Below are 19,722 nucleotides of genomic sequence, written 5' to 3'. Positions count from 1 at the left end.
TCAATTGATGTGTGCAGATTTGGCTCGATTGGTATAATGGTATGATGAAATGATTGATCTCGCTCTGCTAATTATAAGGAAATGCAATATTTTAAGAAGTATTTTTTGCAATGTATCAACATAAACAAGAAATAATTTCAGCCAAATGGATTCAAGTGCTATCACAATTCCTGAATGTCACAGACCAATCAGTGAAGCCAGGGCGAGCTCCAGGTTTTTGAGGGCCCCGGGCGAAAGAGTCTTACAGCCCACGTAGCATATAACACAGCCCACGTAGTATATAGCACAGCCACGTAGTATATAGCACAGCTACGTAGTATATAATACAGCCACGTAGTATATAGCACAGCCATGTAGTATAATGCACAGCCACGTAGTATATAACACAGCCCACGTAGTATATAGCACAGCCCATGTAGTATATAGCACAGCAACGTAGTATATAACACAGCCCACGCAGTATATAACACAGCCCACGCAGTATATAGCACAGCCACGTAGTATGTAGCACAGCCACATAGTATATTGCACAGCCACGTAGTATATAGCACAGCCACATAGTATATAGCACAGCCCATGTAGTATAATGCGCAGCCACGTAGTATATAGCACAGCCACGTAGTATATAGCACAGCCTCATAGTATATTGCACAGCCACGTAGTATATTGCACAGCCACGTAGTATACAGCACAGCCCACGCAGTATATAACACAGCTCAAGTAGTATATAGCACAACCCACATAGTATATAGCACAGCAACATAATATATAACAGCCCACGCAGTATATAACACAGCCCATGCAGTATATAACACAGCCGCGTAATATATAGCACAGCCACGTAGTATATTGCACAGCCACAGTTTATTGCACAGCCACATAGTATATATCACAACCACGTAGTATATAGCACAGCCCTCGCAGTATATAGCACAGCCACGTAGTATATTGCACTGCCACATAGTATATAGCACAGCCCACGTAGTATATAGCACAGCAACATAGTACATAACAGAGCCCACATAGTATAAAGTAATGTGGGCACCATATCCCTGTTAGAAAAAGAATTAACTCCTTAACGACCGCCGATACGCCTTTTAAGGGTGGTAGTTAAGGGTTCTTAAACCACAGCGCCGTTAATTAACGGCGCTGTGGGAAAAGTGAATAGCGCCCCCCAGAGTCGGATTTTCTCTGGGGTCTCGGTTGCCGAGGGTAGCCGAGACCCCAGAGAACATGATTCGGGGGGTTTTACCGACCCCCGGGTTGCAATCGCCGGTAATTAACCGTTTACCGGCGGTTGCAAAACAAGAGCAAAATGCGATTTCCCATTTAATTTCTCTGTCCTCCGATGTGATCACACATCAGAGGACAGAGAAATGGGGTCATCGATCGCCCCCAGATACTCACCTGTCTCCCCATGCTCCTCGTGGCTCCCAATGGGCACCGCCATCTTGTTCCAGCAAAAAAATGGCAGGCTCATGCACAATGCGCCTGCCGGCCGGCACCCAGAAGATCTTTGGGGTCTCGGCTGCTGGTTTTGTGATCGCCGGTAATTAACTGTTTACCGGCAGCCGCAAAAAAAAGTGATGTGTCATTCTCTCTCCTCTGATGTGACTGCTCATCAGGACAGAGAAATAGGGGGATCGGGGACCCTGTTATACTTACCGGTGTCCCTGGGTCCTCCTGCGTCCCCTCCTGGCCGCCAGCTTTTTCCTCCGGTAAGAAAATGGCGGGCGCATGCGCAGTGCGCCCGCCATGATCTGACGGCCATCAACTAGAGGAGTTGGGCTAAAGTTAGGGTTAGGGCTAGGGTTAGGGTTGGGGCTAAAGTTAGGGTTAGGGCTAGAGTTAGGGTTGGGGCTAAAGTTAGGGTTAGGGCTAGGGTTAGGGCTAGGGTTAGGGCTAGGGTTGGGGCTAAAGTTAGGGTTAGGCCTAAAGTTAGGGCTAGGGTTAGGGTTGGGGCTAAAGTTAGGGTTAGGGTTGGAGCTAAAGTTAGGGCTAGGGTTGGGGCTAAAGTTAGGATTAGAGTTGGGATTAGGGTTAGGGTTGGGCTTAGGGTTTTGATTAGGGTTATGGTTAGGGTTGGGATTAGGGTTAGGGGTGTTTTGTGGTTAGGGTTATGGTTAGGGTTGTGAACAGGATTATGGATCGGGTTGGGATTAGGGTTAGGGGTGTGTTTGGGTTGGAGTTAGAATTGGGGGTTTCCACTGTTTAGGTACATCAGGGGGTCTGCAAACGCGACAGCCAATTTTGCGCTCAAAAGGTCAAATGGTGCTCCCTTCTGAGCTCTGCCGCTCGCCCAAACAGCGGTTTATCCCCACATATGGGGCATCAGCGTACTCAGGACAAATTGGACAACAACTTTTGGGGTCCAATTTCTCCTGTTACCCTTGTGAAAATAAAAACTTGGGGGCTAAAAAATCTTTTTTGTGGAAAAAAAATATTTTTTATTTTCACGACTCTGCATTATAAACTTCTGTGAAGCACTTGGGCATTCAAAGTTCTCACCACACATCTAGATAAGTTCCTATGGGGTCTAGTTTCAAAAATGGGGTCACTTGTGGGGGGTTTCTACTGTTTAGGTACATCAGGGGCCCTGCAAACACAACATAATGCCCGCAGACCATTCCATCAAAGTCTGCATTCCAAAACAGCGCTCCTTCCCTTCCGAGATCTGCCATGCGCCCAAACAGTGGTCCCCCCACATATGGGGTATTAGCGTACTCAGGATAAATTGCACAATAAATTTTGGGGTCCAAATTCTCCTGTTACCCTTGTGAAAGTAAATATTTTGGGCTGAAAAGATCATTTTTGTGGAAAAAATATGATTTTTTTTATTTTCATGGCTCTACATTATAAACTTCTGTGAAGTAGTTGGGGGTTCATAGTGCTCACCACACATCTAGATAAGCTCTTTGGGTGGTCTAGTTTCCAAAATGGGGTCACTTGTTGGGAGTTTCTACTGTTTAGGGTCATCAGGAGCTCTGCAAATGCAACATGACGCCCGCAGACCATCCCATCAAAGTCTGCATTCCAAACGGCGCTCCTTCCCTTTCGAGCCCCGATGTGTGCCCAAACAGTGGTCCCCCCCACATATGGGGTATCAGCGTACTCAGGACAAACTTTTAAACAAATTTTGGGGTCCAATTTCTCCTGTTACCCTTGAGAAAATAAAAAATTGCAGGCTACAAAAATCATTTTTGAGGAAAAAAAAGGATTTTTTATTTTCACGGCTCTACTTTATAAATTTCTGTGAAGCACTTGGGGGTTCAAAGTGATCACCACACATCTAGATAAGTTCCTTAAGGGGTCTAGTTTCCAAAATGGTATCACTTGTGGGGGTTTCTACTGTTTAGGCACATCAGGGGCTCTCCAAACGCGACATGGCGTCCGATCTCAATTCCAGCCAATTCTGCATTGAAAAAGTCAAACGGTGCTCCTTCTATTCCAAGCCCTGCCGTGCACCCAAACAATGGTTTTACCCCTACATGTGGGGTATCGCCATATTCAGGAAAAATTGCACAACAAGCAGCATCAATAGTAAAAAGTTGGTCACACTTTTACAGGGTCAATGGCAGCGTTATGCCACGGTACAACGCAGTACGTTTAACGGACTGCTGAAACGCTATGTGGGCGCTGACTGGAGGGGAGTAGGGAGGGGCCAATTCACGGCTGGACTGTGCCTGTCGCTGATTGGTCACGCCCAGCCGGCCGCGACCAATCAGCGACGCGGGATTTCCGTGATAGAGAAACAGACAGACAAACAGACAGAAGTGGACCTTAGACGATTATATATATAGATGGAGAGCAAGGGACACAGTCATATCATCTATTTTGAATGGTGGATCCTATATTATCAGCAGTGCATACAGATTTATTTATTTAACGGTTTTCGTTTCGATCTTGAGCTGTGGCGACTTTATGGATGAACAGTATGTAGGACGATTAATCTTGTTCAAGTCTAGATATGTCCTGCAGGGTCTTCTCCAACATTGATTTGATTGTATCAAGCCATTCACTTATTTCAATCCTGCCTGTTATGATAATGAGACTTCTGAAAACTCTTCCTGAAAGAGCAGGAAATATTAAATAACCCCAGTGGCCAGTGTGAAAAGTGCAAGATTTTTTTTTCTTTTTACTGAAGATTATAATATGGAAACCTTTGCAAAAAATGTAATAAAATGCATTTAACATAAAAACCTGATTTAATCACTAGGTCATTTTCTGACAAAACATTCCCTTTAAGGCTCTTGTATATGATAAGATTATACAGTAGATTATACTAAAAAGTGTTGAAGTGTTTTTCTGTACTCTTTTCTAGAACGTACATCTCATCAATATACCCCACCAAGATTTTATTTACATTTCATAAATCAATAGTACAAGTGAAAATAAGCAACTTTGTAATATTTTTTATCAGAGAAATCTGCTTCTTTCTGTTCTTTCTAGGTTTTAATTTTCTAAAAGTCTAGTCTTTGCTTTAAAATCAAATTTTCCAGTGGATCTTAATTTACTCATGATTTCTATATTTAAAGGGTAAATGTATTTTCAAGATACGCTTTCTTGTGTGTGTACATGAAGAATAACCCTCTTTCTGGCCATTATATGTCTTGTATCCTAAATTTTCCCCAGTTTCCCCCTCTGTGGGCTCGATCTCTTAATTTTCAATTGACTCTGAGATGATACTAGTTACTATGATGTCTTCTGTCACGCTGCAGCTATGCAGGTAACTGCAACTTCCACTAAATGGCAATAGAGTGGAAAGATAATAACAAGTCTGCAAGGGTAGACCTGCAGTGCTGCAGCGAAGCTACCACCAGGTGGCAACAGAATAGTCAAACAAGCCAAAACCTAGAATGTCACACAGTACAAAGGGAAAAAACAAGCACAGGGTCAGTGGAGAGCCAAAGGGTCAATACCAGACAAAATGAAGAAGTACTAGGGAACAGAGGTAAAGTCAAGTCAGAGTGAATACCGTCAATCACCGGGAAATCCAAAAGCAATCCATCTTGTGGGTGAGGTAAAAGACTTGTAAACTCACATGAACTGTAACGTGGGAAAATATTCAGAAAAATTCCCACGCTAGAGTTCATATGAGTTTATGCCACCAGGGGGCGCATCACCGCAAGTCTACGAAGCTACGTTCCCCTGCATTCCATTCATTCCCCAGTTTTTACAGCCAGGGGCGGCTGCATTAGCAGACTCCTGGTTGTAAATTTATTTAACCCCTTCAGATGGATTTACAGCATGGGACATGACTGTACGACGGACAGGTATGGGATATTGTTGCTTTTTTATTATTTTTTTTACAGAACTAGGGTCTTCAGGTGGATTAAGCGTACAATAAAGATTTTAAAACCTCATGTGTGTATTTATTTCATTAAAACTTTATTCATAATGTGTGTGTATTATTAACCCTTTACTACTATTGGATTAATAATGGATAGGTGTCTTATTGACATCTCTCCATTATTAACCAGGCTTAATGTCACCTTACATTAGCAAGGTGACATTAACCCTTTATTACCCCATATCCCACCGCTACTCGGGAGTGGGAAGAGAGAGGCTAAGTGCCAGAATAGGAGCATCCTACAGATGCGCCTTTTCTGGGGTGGCTGGGGGCAGATGTTTTTAGCCAGGGGGGGCAATAACCATGGTCCCTCTCTAGGCTATTAATATCTGCCCTCAGTCACTGGCTTTCCCACTCTGATGGAGAAAATTGCATGGGAGCCCACGCTAGTTTTTTCCGTGATTTAACCCTTTATTTTAACACCTAGAGCTCCCAAATTTTGCACACACACACACACACACACACACACACACACACACACACACACACACACACACACTACTAACATTATTAGTGAGGAATATGTAAAAATATAACGGATATGAGATGGTTTACTGTATGTAAACCATGTCTCATATCCTGTCGGGTTTGGTAAGGAGATAGCAAAAGCCGGCAATTTAATTACCGGCTTTTAAGCTATCTAGCGCTGTATTAAATATAAATATATATGTGTGTGTGTGTCAATTACATATATATATACCCCTATACTATGTGTAGACTTTTATTCTATCTATTCTATTCTAACCTGTCAGTGTGATTTTACTGTACACCGCGCTGAATTACCGGCTTTTCTATAGAACACCGGTGCGTATTTCTCAGAAGTCACACTGATGGTCTGTGTGTAATCCGTATTTTTCTCACCCCAATAGACTTTCATTGGCGGATTTTTTTGCGCAATACACTGACAAACGCAGCATGCTGTGATTTTTTCATCCTGTAAAATACGGCTGCGAAATATATGGCAGATAGGAGCTGCCCCATAGAGAATCATTGGTCCGTGTGCAATGCGTTGTTTTTGCACCTTTCATACATCCGTAAAACTCTCTAGTGTGACGCCGGCCTTACACTGTATAAGCAGCAGTATAAAAAAATACTCTTTTACACTTTGATCAAAACAGTGATAACTAAGTACTCTGTTATTTACATGTAGTATTCATATTTATTCATTTACTTACTGCAGGGTATATGATCATTTTTTTTTATCTTAGGTTCTGTCTATTAAATGGCCACAGTGTTAGTGCACACCTATTCATTGTGCTCATACCAATATATGCTCTGGCTCAATTTTTGAGATTTTTTTAGTTTGTTTGTACATGGTACAAATAGGGTTGTGGCTCCCCCATTTTGGGCTGTTCGTTCGGTTTATATAGCTTTCCATGGGCAGGTGACTGAACAGTAGGGACCCAGGTCCTACTTTGTCCTTATCTACTTAGACATCAGTGAGGTGAACTACAAGAGTTAAGCCCGTCCCGTTTGGGTACACCTTGCCGCGGTGGGAAGGCTTTTACGCTTTGTTTTTAAAATCAAAATAGTGTTAACTAAGCACCCTATGTTATTTACTTATTAAGGAAAAAATGGAGTATGCACAATGTCCCACCAATCATAATAAAACGTTATTTTGTTTAGAGAAATCATATATACAAATAGTTTCAATCAATTCAACACAATATAATACAGACCCAAAAACAGGAGGTATAAAGGAAAATTGGGGTAAACTAGGGAAGGGGTGGGAGACAAAATATTTCCCAAGAGGGCAAAGTCATGATTGTGATCATAATGCGCAGAGTTTGATGGTTAAATTAATCAAAAGCGTCATATAGTATAATGGAAAAATACCAATTAAAAGCCAAACAACGCTGCAGTTAAATCCACATGCTTACCCATAAGTAAGGAGTGAAATCAAACTCTGCACATTATGACCGCAATCATGACTTTGCCCTCTTGGGAAATATTTTGTCTTCCCTAGTTTACCCCCAGTTTTCCTTTATACCTCCTGTTTTTGGGTCTTTATTATACTGTGTTGATTGAAACTATCTCTATATATGATTTGGCTCAATAAAATAACTTTTTATTATGATTGGTGGGACATTGTGCGTACTCCATTTTTTTGTTAATAAGTAAATCGTAATAGTGCATACTCCATTTGTTTGTTTGTATTGTATCTGGGAGTAGTCCTTTTCGTTCTCCCCTTTTTTTGGTGTTTACTTTGGGAGAGCGATACCTATTCACTCCCGGCCACAGGGTTATATTGTGCTTGATGACTTTTGTATTGAATACTATTTTCTTATTATAGAGTATTTGCTCATTTTGTTTTAGCTTCTATAATGAAAGTGAGTAAAGTAATATGGAAATGTTAGATTTAGGTTTCTCCCATGTAAATGTTCTTGTTAGACAAGAAATATGATTTGTTGCTTGCTTCTCAAACATGAACCGCACTGAACAGAATATGACTAGGAAGAAGCAACATTGTGGCATTTATATAATTGTATTAATAAATAATCTACGTGCCTGACCAGGTAGGAGGTTCCACAAGATTGCTACAATGAAGGTATGAGTGCTATCCATAATTAGTGTTGAGCGATACCGTCCGATACTTGAAAGTATCGGTATCGGAAAGTATCGGCCGATACCGGCAAAGTATCGGATCCAATCCGATACCGATACCCGATACCAATACAAGTCAATGGGACTCAAGTATCGGACGGTATTCCTGATGGTTCCCAGGGTCTGAAGGAGAGGAAACTCTCCTTCAGACCCTGGGATCCATATAAATGTGTAAAATAAAGAATTAAAATAAAAAATATCGCTATACTCACCTGTCCGACGCAGCCGGGACCTCAGCGAGGGAACCGGCAGCGTTGTTTGTTTAAAATTCGCGCTTTTACTTGGTTACGTGAAGTCCCGGCTTGTGATTGGTCAGGGCGGCCATGTTGCCGGGACGCGGACCAATCACAGCAAGCCGTGACGAAATTACGTCACGGCTTGCTGTGATTGGTCCGCGTCCCGGCAACATGGCCGCCATTAACCAATCACAAGCCGTGATGTCACGGGAGGCTGGACATGTGCGTATTTTGAAAAGCGCGCGTGTCCAGCCTCCAGTGACGGCCCGGCTTATGATTGGTCACGGCGCCATGTTGCCGGGACGCGGACCAATCACAGCAAGCCGTGACGAAATTACGTCACGGCTTGCTGTGATTGGTCCGCGTCCCGGCAACATGGCCGCCATTAACCAATCACAAGCCGTGACGTCACGGGAGGCTGGACATGCGCGTATTTTGAAAAGCGCGCGTGTCCAGCCTCCAGTGACGTCACGGCTTGTGATTGGTTAATGGCGGCCATGTTGCCGGGACGTCACTGGAGGCTGGACACGCGCGCTTTTCAAAATACGCGCATGTCCAGCCTCCCGTGACGTCACGGCTTGTGATTGGTTAATGGCGGCCATGTTGCCGGGACGTCACTGGAGGCTGGACACGCGCGCTTTTCAAAATACGCGCATGTCCAGCCTCCCGTGACGTCACGGCTTGTGATTGGTTAATGGCGGCCATGTTGCCGGGACGTCACTGGAGGCTGGACACGCGCGCTTTTCAAAATACGCGCATGTCCAGCCTCCCGTGACGTCACGGCTTGTGATTGGTTAATGGCGGCCATGTTGCCGGGACGTCACTGGAGGCTGGACACGCGCGCTTTTCAAAATACGCGCATGTCCAGCCTCCCGTGACGTCACGGCTTGTGATTGGTTAATGGCGGCCATGTTGCCGGGACGTCACTGGAGGCTGGACACGCGCGCTTTTCAAAATACGCGCATGTCCAGCCTCCCGTGACGTCACGGCTTGTGATTGGTTAATGGCGGCCATGTTGCCGGGACGCGGACCAATCACAGCAAGCCGTGACGTAATTTCGTCATGGCTTGCTGTGATTGGTCCGCGTCCCGGCAACATGGCCGCCCTGACCAATCACAAGCCGGGACTTCACGTAACCAAGTAAAAGCGCGAAATTTAAACAAACAAAGCTGCCGGTTCCCTCGCTGAGGTCCAGGCTGCGTCGGACAGGTGAGTATAGCGATATTTTTTATTTTAATTCTCTTTTTTACACATTATTACATTAATGTTGTTGCGATACCCGATACCCGATACCACAAAAGTATCGGATCTCGGTATCGGAAATTCCGATACAGCAAGTATCGGCCGATACCCGATACTTGCAGTATCGGAATGCTCAACACTATCCATAATACAATTGAGTTTGCTTTTTTTTTTCATTTCACACTTATGAATATAGTAATAGATTGTATTTTAAACCTATTCTAATGTTTTCTAACCCCAAAATGAAATGTCTGCATACAGTACATAATATCCAAGCAGCTCAGAGACGTATAACGTTCCCACGATGTATCATTTAATAAAGACTGAAAAAAAAGACAACCTTATGGAGATTAATGAGTAACATAAGGAAATATAAGAACACAGCCATCAAAGCTGTGTAAGTAGCAGAGCTGCAGCAGGTGCCTGGCTAAGCAGAGAAGTGAATGGATGTGTAGGGCTGTCCTGTCAGCTCAGCACCGCCCTCTAGTGGAGCTTTAATAAAAGGTGAGAGGCTGAGAGCAGAGCTCAGTCAGGTCTGTGTAGGATGCGAAGACGCTCATCCAGTGGGGAATGTCCTGGGGATTCATCAAACTGCTTGCAGCATGTGAAAAACTCTAGGAGCAGTCTACATCTATGAAACCAGGTAAGTGTCTTCAATTTGTCACTCTCATTTACCCTACACATCAGTATTTGTGGATCCTGCATTTATCTACATTTTAAATTATTTGAATGCGAGAAGTGCAGCTTGTAACACATGAATATATGGTGTAATGATCCGTAAGTCTGAGATATTGGTTATAGGATAGTACTGATTATTCTGTTAGTAAATGTCATCTGAAATAAGACAGTGTGATCCAGTTCTCCTTTTGTAAACTAATTTTTCTATCTGCGGCTGTATATAAATATATATATTTAATAAATCCGGTACTGACGGTGTACATGTGACTGATTTTATATAAATATTAGTCTACAAAGGTAAAGACACTTAATAAAAAGGCTGCAAAGGGTCAGGAATGATGAGGCTGCATATTAAACCTCTGTTGGTGGTTGAGCTGCTTTAAGGAACATCTTCTAACAACTTTAAAGAACCGATAATGGAGAGTAATAGAGTCCCTGCAGGCATAGCAAAAGAATTTCATTCGATCAGATAAAGAAAAACTGTGAAACAAATGAAAATAAAGGAAGGGTTATAAATCTGTCCATAAACTTCCCTGTATAACACATAAAATCAAGCCATGATCACATAAACTTACTTTGTGCTCCATAGATATTCATTTACCTTAAATCACTGTCTAAATATATACATAATGCCAATGTATGTACATTGTATATTTACATTTTCCCCAAAAAAAGAATTACACTTACAATCTCATCAGTCAGAAAAATTGGCAAATGTTCCTCGGTCTCTAAAGAGAGAAGATCACCTATCCTATGACGGTCTCAGTCTTTGCTTCTTGAAGTCTATGATGAGTGATCCAGAAAGCTTGCCCTGCTGTAGCACCTAGGAATACGGCTGCTTCGGAATAAATGCACATTTTGGTTTCATACTTGATTGAAAAAGACAAGATATAAAGATAGAGCCTTGCACAGTTCGGTAGGTCAGAGGACTTTCTAGCCATGCTCCCTCTGTGGAAATGCTGTATTTTTTCCACTGTATTCTTTCTGCAGGTATCTGAACCAAAACAATTTACCTTTTTGCTGTGTGTTTTTTTTAACCTTTTTATGTGTTTTTGTTTCAGATTTTATGCAAAGTTTATTTCAATACATTTTTAAGTGCATAATTGATAGGATTCTGCACTTAAAATGGTTTGTTCGGTCTTATGGTGAAAGTCTACTGGTACTCAATGTGACTGCAGACATCTGAATCCTTACAACATGCTCACTGTCAGGATTCTTTTGTGTTGCCGATGAGGGTGCATGACCGCAAGGGTGCGATTTACGTGCTCCCATCCACATTCTGACTAGATTTGATGGTCTCACTCAATTCACTTGTATTGAGCGAGGCTGAGCAGGACTAGTCGGCATGTTACCCTATGTATGAACGTCTTACACTCTCACTGGTAACATCAGAGAGTCTTGACAGCATGCAGTGAGCACACTGTAAGAATTCAGAAGTCTGCAGTCAGACTTTCACAACAAAAACAGACAACCGGTTTAAGGATACTGAATCTTTAGATACACATTGCACATGAATTTTTATGAAGTCACATCCATTTTGTTTGAACTATTAAAACCTAGTACAAAAAGCAGCATTTGCGCTGTATGCGAACCTGGCCTATAATTAATTACCCACAATATCTTTATTGCCATACCAGATGATTTGGTTGTTTTAATATGAAAAGCTTAAAAATGTCTCTATTATAATTGCAAAAAATGTGAGTGAAATGAAGACAATCAGGTATGCTATGAGAAAATATTTCTGATATATAAATGGTAGCGCAGAAGGAGAGCATGATGATATTCCAACACTAATTGACAGGATGAGATTTTACCTCTGAACACCCCAAATCCCTAAAAGTAGGACGCCACTGCAGCGTCAGCATTTTCTGCGACCAGCTAGGCTTTGTGCAGAACTGAAGAATGAAGCAGATTTATAACTCCTGTAAAGTATCAGGTGACCGGGGCAGGGAGAAAATCAGAAGGGGCTGCAATGCCTAGAGAGCACCGCCCATAACTTCTTCTAGAGATTAGTGAAGGTATCTGAGTCCTGGAGAAATGTCATCTTACCGCGGTAGCATGAAAACTCTGGGGCCCCTATGCATCATTGTTTTTTGCACATGCTTTTTTGTCTAGTTGTGTGTGTTCTGCGCCTTTTTTTTACTCACTTTGTTATTACCGTATATTTGGGCTTTCTTTTAAGTATAATTTATATGTGTTCGCCTGTTTTCCTTTTTTTTGTTTTCCGCTTTTTTGGCAGAGGGTTGCATATCCAGATGTTTTTGATTTTTTTTTTTACATGATTTTTTAAATTTTTTTTTACATGATTGGAATGCAAGTGTTCAAACCTTGTTTTATATTACTTGCCTAAGGCTCTAAATATCAAAGGGGAAAGACCTATAGAAGAACAGATCAAATGTAAAGGCTCTTAGTAGCTAACTGCCAGTTATTTATGATCCTAATACTGAATTCTAATTATAGTATGCCATTCCCAGCGCCAATAGTGCGCGACACTATCTACATCTACTAAGACATGAGTGACAAAACAAGAGTCAGATATCATAGGCACTACTAAGTATGTGGTGCTCAAGTAGGTGACCAAGCCGTGCAAAATCATCGATAAACTTGGCACACACAAAAAGTGAATGCAGTGAAATTTTAATGAGGTAAAGTACATACAGTATATACTTTACCTCATTAAAATTTCACTGCATTCACTTTTTGTGTGTGCCAAGTTTATCGATAATGAGTGACAAAACAGATGTGGTTCCCAAGTACCTGGTTGGGGAAAATACCTTTACACAGTAGTGCTGGGAATGGAGCTCCTTAGTCTAGACAAAATTTGAATGCAGCACCTGCCTGAAAGCATTGATGCTAAATACAGTCCTGTGTGTCTGCTTTCACACACACTTTGGGGGAAAACAACACATGTGATCAGGGGCGTAGCTACAATAGATGCAGGGGTTGCAATTATACCCTGGCCCTGGAGCAAAAGGGGCCCAAAACTTCCAATAATTGGGGGCCCCTTTTGAGCTTTTGTATTGGAGTCCATGAGCTTCAAGTTATGTCACTGCATGTAATGGTAACATTTTTACATATTTGTTTTCTAGCTTTTTTTTTTTCTAGTGCTTTGTAGTTTTTGGATGTGTTTCTCTAGTTGTGTTTTTAACATTACAAAGCAAAGCATTTAAAAATGGTGGAATATTTTATGTATGTTTTCCAGCTTACCTTTTAGTAGTACCTGTAGGGTTTGTATGTGTGTCTCTAGTTGTGTTGTTAACATTATGAGTCATGTGATCTATATACTGTATCATGTAATTCCAAGTTTCTTCTAAACATCAGAAAATTAGTAATGTTATAAGTATAACACAAGAACCACATGGCACTTTTACACCCATTCTGGCCACTTTCATGACCTTTTTGATAAATGGACGGAGGGGTACCTGGGGATGAGGTCAAGCAAGGTTGACAAGTTCATCATAATTTACTCCACAGTAAATTATGACTGAAATCTAGTCCAGTCTTTTACTGGAGTACATTTGATACGCTGGCACAGACCAGCCGAAAGATTTGTTACATTCAGTAAGAGTCAAATGCTTCTTCTTAATGAACTTGGCTCGTTAGTCAGTGCACCCTTCATCAAGACTGGCATGTAAAACGCCAACTTGATGAATCTGGACAGAAAAGTCAGGTAACAGCTTTGTTTAATACTATTTACCTGCCTACCTATACAGTTCATAATGTGAGAATAACTCTTTTGGCTGTGTGCACACGTTGCAGATTTTTTGCGTTTTTTCGCTATAAAAACGCGAAAAAAACCGCATACATTATGCATCCCATCATTTATAATGCATTCCGCAATTTTTGCGCACATAATGTGTTTTTTTCCACGAAAAAAACGCATCTCGGTAAAAAATTTAGCATGTTCATTAATTTTGCAGTTTTTTTGCGGATTTCCCACTATATTATTGCATTGGAAACCTCCGGAAAAATCAGCAAAAAAACCGCACCAAAAACGTACCAAAAATGTGGTAAAAACGCGACAAAAACGCATGCAGATTTCTTGCAGATAATGTCCGGTTTTTCTCAGGAAATTTCTGCAAGAAATCCTGAACGTGTGCACGTAGCCTTAGGCCGGTTTCACACGTCAGTGGCTCCGGTACGTGAGGTGACAGTTTCCTCCCGTACCGGAGACACTGACACACGTAGACCCATAAAAATCAATGCATCTGTTCAGATGTCATTGATTTTGTGCGGACCGTGTGCGGACCGTGTCTCCGTGTGCCAAACACGGAGACATGTCAGTGTTCGTGGGAGCGCACGGATTACACGGACCCAATAGAGTCAATGGGTCCGTGTAAAACACGCACCTCACACGGACATTCTCCGTCTGGGGTCCGTGTGGCGTGCCGGAGACAGCGCTACAGTAAGCGCTGTCCCCCCCACATGGTGCTGAAGCCGCCATTCATATCTTCCCTGTAGCACCGTTTGCTACAGAGAAAATATGAATGATAGTGTTTAAAATAAAGATCCATGTGTCCGCCGCCCCCCCACCCCCTGTGCGCCCCCCCCGCTGGTCAGAAAATACTTATCCGGGTCCCCCGTCGGCAGTCGCTCCTTCCTGGTCTGGCCGCGCCTCCTACTGTATGCGGCCGATTACACTCATGAATATGTGGCTCCACCTCCAATAGGGGCGGAGCCGCCTATTCATGAGTGTAAATGAGCGGCCCCACGTGACCGCATACAGTATGCCGCGGCCAGACCAGGAAGGAGCGACTGCCGACGGGGGATCCGGGTGAGTATTTTCTGACCAGCGGGGGGGGCGCACAGGGGGTGGGGGGGCGGCGGACACATGGATCTTTATTTTAAACACTATTCTTCATATTTTCCCTGCAGCAAACGTTGCTGCAGGGATGATATGAATCGCAGCTTCAGCACCATGCAGAGTGGGTACCACACGCTCCGTGTGGTACCCACTCGCCATACGGGCGGCACACGTGTGCCGCAGGTATGGCCTCCGTGAGTTCCCAGGCACACGGACACGGATAACTCCGGTACCGATTTATTCCGGTACCGGAATTATCTGGACGTGTGGGACAGCCCTTAGTAATTGGAGGTTTATAGTGGAATTCAAAGTAATAGTTTGTTGGACAAAGGAGCATATGACAACTATCTAGAGTGTTTGGCCGGCTCATTAGAATATTATACAGATTGCTCTGCAATATTTGGATTCTGTGAGTTAAGATAATTTTATCAGAGTTCTTCAGGCATTGTTCAGAAATGCAAAGCTATTGAAAGTTGTGCTGACTAGGCATTCAATATGAGTGACAGAATGACAGGTATATGAAATACTAGTGTTTTTACTGAACCTGAACAAAAAATTTGTTTTCGAAAAGATAGAGAAAATATAGAGAACTATATAATTAACCTTGATCATTTTTCCACTGATATGCAGTATTTTTTAAACTGGGCAGTGTAAAATAACATAAACGAATCAGCTACACCATTAAAAGCTCTACAGGCAAAGTGAGTAGCAAAGATTATCTCATGACAATGACGCCCGTCAATGAGGAGATACCTGTGTCAGTCAGTGAAGTTGTTATGTTCAAAGCAGGAAAAATCCGCATAGATACGAGCAAAGGTTCATTGATGGCCAAATAAATGCTCATTGCTCTAACAATGAGATGATAAGCCAACAGAGGAAGTGTCATTCTCTGGTCAATGTTCTGCTAGAAAACCTTGGATTTAGTCATTCATGTAAATGTTGTTACTTTGACATGTACCACCTACCTAAACATTTTTGCGGGCTAAGCATGTGCATGAATGGGTTCATGCAATTGATGTATTTTAATAGGATAATGCACCATGCAACAAATAAGGGTTAAATGTGTTGATTTGGTCTTCAAATTCCCCAGATCTCAATCTTAGATCTATGAAGGTCCCACCTTGCAAATTAGTGGAAGAGAATCTGCTGTTGCTACTATCTTTGTGCTAGATACTACAAGGTACCCTTTTAATTTATAATTATTGGTTTGGAAAAAAATAAAAAAAACTACAGAAAACTGCCAATGAACAAATAATGCAGATCAAAGCCCTAACAGCAAAATGAACTGAGACTTCAGCTTTAAAAAAAAATCATTAGTGATGAGTAGGGTTGAGCGAAATGGATCGTTCATTTTCATAAGTCGCCGACTTTTGGCAAAGTCGGCGTCTCATGAAACCCGACCCGATCCCTGTGTGGGGTCGGCCATGCGGTACGCGACTTTCGCGCCAAAGTCGCGTTTCAATGACGCTAAGGGTATGTGCACACGTCAGGATTTTTTGCGTTTTTTTCGCGTTTTTCCGCTATAAAACCGCGATAAAAACGCGGAAAAAAAACGCTAACATATGCCTCCTATTATTTACAGTGTATTCCGCATTTTTTGTGCAAATGTTGTGATTTTTTCCGTGAAAAAATCGCATCGCGGAAAAAAAAGCAACATGTTCATTAAAAATGCGGAATTGCGGGGATTCCGCACACCTAGGAGTCCATTGATCTGCTTACTTCCCGCACGGGGCTGTGCACACCATGCGGGAAGTAAGCAGATTATGTGCGGTTGGTACCCAGGGTGGAGGAGAGGAGACTCTCCTCCACGCACTGGGCACCATATAATTGGTCAAAAATAAAAGAATTAAAATAAAAAATAGTCCTATACTCACCTGCGTTCCCGCCTCACCGCTGCATGCTGCCGCTTCGGTTCCTATAGCTGGTGTGCGGTTAAGGACCTGTGATGACGTCACTGTCTTGTGATTGGTCGTGAGCGGTCATGTGACCGCTCATGTGACCGCTCACGTGACCGCTCACATGACCGCGACGTCATGGAAGGTCCTGCGCGCACACACCAGCTATAGGAAGAGGAACGGACGCCGCTGAGGAGATCGTCTGGGTGAGTATACGCATTTTTTAATTTTTTTTATTATTTTTAAACATTCTATCTTTTACTATAGATGCTGCATAGGCTGCATCTATAGTAAAAAGATGGTCACACTTGTCAAACACTATGTTTGACAAGTGTGACCAACCTGTCAGTCAGTTTTCCAAGCGATGCTACAGATCGCTTGGAAAACTTTAGCATTCTGCAAGCTAATTACGCTTGCAGAATGCTAAAAAAACCGCGAAAAAAACGGAAAAAAAAATGCGGATTTCTTGCAGAAAATTTCCGGTTTTCTTCAGGAAATTTCTGCAAGAAATCCGGACGTGTGCACATTCCCTAAAAGCGCCATTTCTCAGCCAATGAAGGTGGACGCAGAGTGTGGGCAGCGTGATGACATAGATCTCAGTCCCCACCATCTTAGAGAAGGGCATTGCAGTGATTGGCTTGCTTTCTGCGGCGTCACAGGGGCTATAAAGGGGCGTTCCCGCCGACCGCCATCTTACTGCTGCTGATCTGAGCATAGGGAGAGGTTGCTGCCGCTTCGTCAGAAGCAGGGAGAGCATTAGGCAGGGTACATTCACCTGTTGTGATCCGCTTTTTGGCTCCCCTGGTGGTGGCTGGTGGTACTGGAGACTTGTGTGTGCTTTTCTGCCTCAGCTCACCTGCTTCCATCAGTTTTGGGAGTTCCCTATTTAGCCTTGCTCTCCAGTCACTTCCTTGCCGGTCATCATTGTAACCTGAGTCTTTCAGTTGCATGTTCCTGCTACTAGTCTGCTGATCAGCTAATTGGACTCTTGTCCTTATTGTTTTGTTTTTCTTGTCCAGTTTACAGTTTTGTCATTTCCTGTTACTGGAAGCTCTTGTGGACTGAAATTGCCACTCCTGTGTCATGAGTTGACACAGGAGTCTTAAAGTAATTTCAGGATGGGTTTTTGAAAGGGTTTTTCAGCTGACCGTGAAGTCCTCTTTTGTATCCTTCCTCTATCTAGTAAGTGGACCTCGCTTTGCTAAATCTACCTTCATACTGTGTATGTCTTTCCTCTGAACTCACCGTCAATATACGTGGGGGCTACTATCATCTTTGGGGATTTCTCTAGAGGTAAGCCAGGCCTGTTCCTTCCTCTCCCAGGCGTAGTTAGTTCTCCGGCTGGCGCATGGCATCTAGGCAGCCGTAGGAATGCTTCCTGGCTACTGTTAGTTGTGTGGTAGATTTAGGTCACGGTCAGCTTGAGTTTCCATCACCCCAGAGCTAGTCTGTTATTTTTGTGTTTCTGATGTTCCCATGCCATTGGGGAATCATGACATTCACCCCCAAACCGCTTGTGCTGTAGCGATTTCCACTGTCCAACACCACCTTTTGTTTGCAGGACAGTGGAAGCTACATTTTTTTTTCCTCAGCGCTGTAGCTCATTGGGCTGCCCTAGAAGGCTCTCTGATAGCTGCGTTGCTGTGTGTGTACGCCGCTGTGCAAACCAACTGCTTTTTTCAAAGCACAAATCCTGTTCCTTCCTTTCTGCACAGCTATCATGTTTGTTTGTCCACACTTTTGTGTGCAGCAGTCCTTTTTATAGCTGCCTGCCATACTTTTCTGAGATTACTGCAGGGAGATAAAGATTGGCAAGTCTGCCTCTGTGCCAGTGCTGTGTGTGGCATCTGTCTCTCCTTGTGTGCCACCGAAAACCAGTGTGTAATATTGGGCCATTTTTTTTTTTTTTTGTAAATTCTCCCTGTAAAAAAAGAAATTAATAGTGGGAGATTAAGATTGGCATTTCTGCTTGAGTGCCGGTCCTGTGTGTGCCATCTGTCTCAAATTATTGGGGCACAGAAAACCTAGTGTGTAACATTGGGCTTGATTTTCCTTTCAGTGTCAGGCACCTATAAAGGTATATATAAATCCAACAGAAGTTACAGTTCACCTTATAAGTTGTTTTACAGTAACAAATACCGTTACTTTGGTTACGTTTTGCAAACAATGAGGAAGTCTAGTGGAAGAGGTCGTGGACGTGGGCGGTCATTGTCAGCTGGTAATGATGGTAGTGGTGGTGAAGCATCAGGTGGTCATGGTAAAAGCAGTACAGCACCTAAGTCTCGAGTTGTTGAGCCAGGTTCGTCGTCTGGCTACACAAGGCCTCGAACGCTCTCTTTTCTGGGAGTAAGAAAACCACTTTTGAAGCTGGAGCAGGAGGAACAAGTATTGGCTTTCATTGCTGACTCTGCCTCTAGCTCTTTCGCCTCCTCCTCGGAAAGTGCCAAATGTCAGAGCAGTGCATCGTCAGTGGATGCTCCCGGTCAGGAACAAGTCACTTCCTTGTGTCCTTCACCCAGAACAACAGTGAAGGATGCGTCAGTCGACACAACAGGTTACTCCATGGAGCTCTTTACACATACCGTTCCTGGGTTAGACAGTGAAACAGTTAACAGGCCATGCCCATTAGAAGTTGAATCGGACATGGAGTGCACAGATGCACAGCCACAGCCAGATTACTATGCTGTTCCTTTGACTCAGACCAGAACATTGCCCTCGCAGTGTACTGAGGCAGAATCAAAACCAGCGGAGACTATGGTGCCCCGTCACGAGCGCTATACCACCGGCTTACACGGTGACACAGATGAAGTTGCACACGACAGAGAAGAGGAGGTCATAGATGACCCAGTTGTTGACCCCGATTGGCAGCCATTGGGGGAACAGGGTGCAGGCGGCAGTAGTTCTGAAGCGGAG

The 19,722-nt window shown here is 43.2% G+C and overlaps 1 protein-coding gene and 1 long non-coding RNA gene across 2 annotated transcripts in view; one reads left to right on the top strand and one right to left on the bottom strand.

Moving 5' to 3' along the window:
- The window catches only part of LOC143807998 (uncharacterized), a 135,540-nt gene extending 124,720 nt beyond the window's left edge, over window positions 1-10,820 (bottom strand). The window contains exon 1 of the long non-coding RNA XR_013221853.1: window positions 10,798-10,820. This is a non-coding gene — a long non-coding RNA (uncharacterized LOC143807998). The remainder of the gene's footprint in view (window positions 1-10,797) is intronic.
- The window catches only part of NMUR1 (neuromedin U receptor 1), a 202,026-nt gene continuing 192,275 nt past the window's right edge, over window positions 9,972-19,722 (top strand). The window contains exon 1 of the mRNA XM_077290184.1: window positions 9,972-10,075. The gene's annotated coding sequence lies outside the window, so the exon portion shown is untranslated. The remainder of the gene's footprint in view (window positions 10,076-19,722) is intronic.

The sequence above is a fragment of the Ranitomeya variabilis genome, chromosome 2, assembly GCF_051348905.1.
Source record: "Ranitomeya variabilis isolate aRanVar5 chromosome 2, aRanVar5.hap1, whole genome shotgun sequence".
Classification (NCBI taxonomy): Eukaryota; Metazoa; Chordata; class Amphibia; order Anura; family Dendrobatidae; genus Ranitomeya; species Ranitomeya variabilis.
This window is presented reverse-complemented; position numbering and strand designations above follow the sequence as displayed.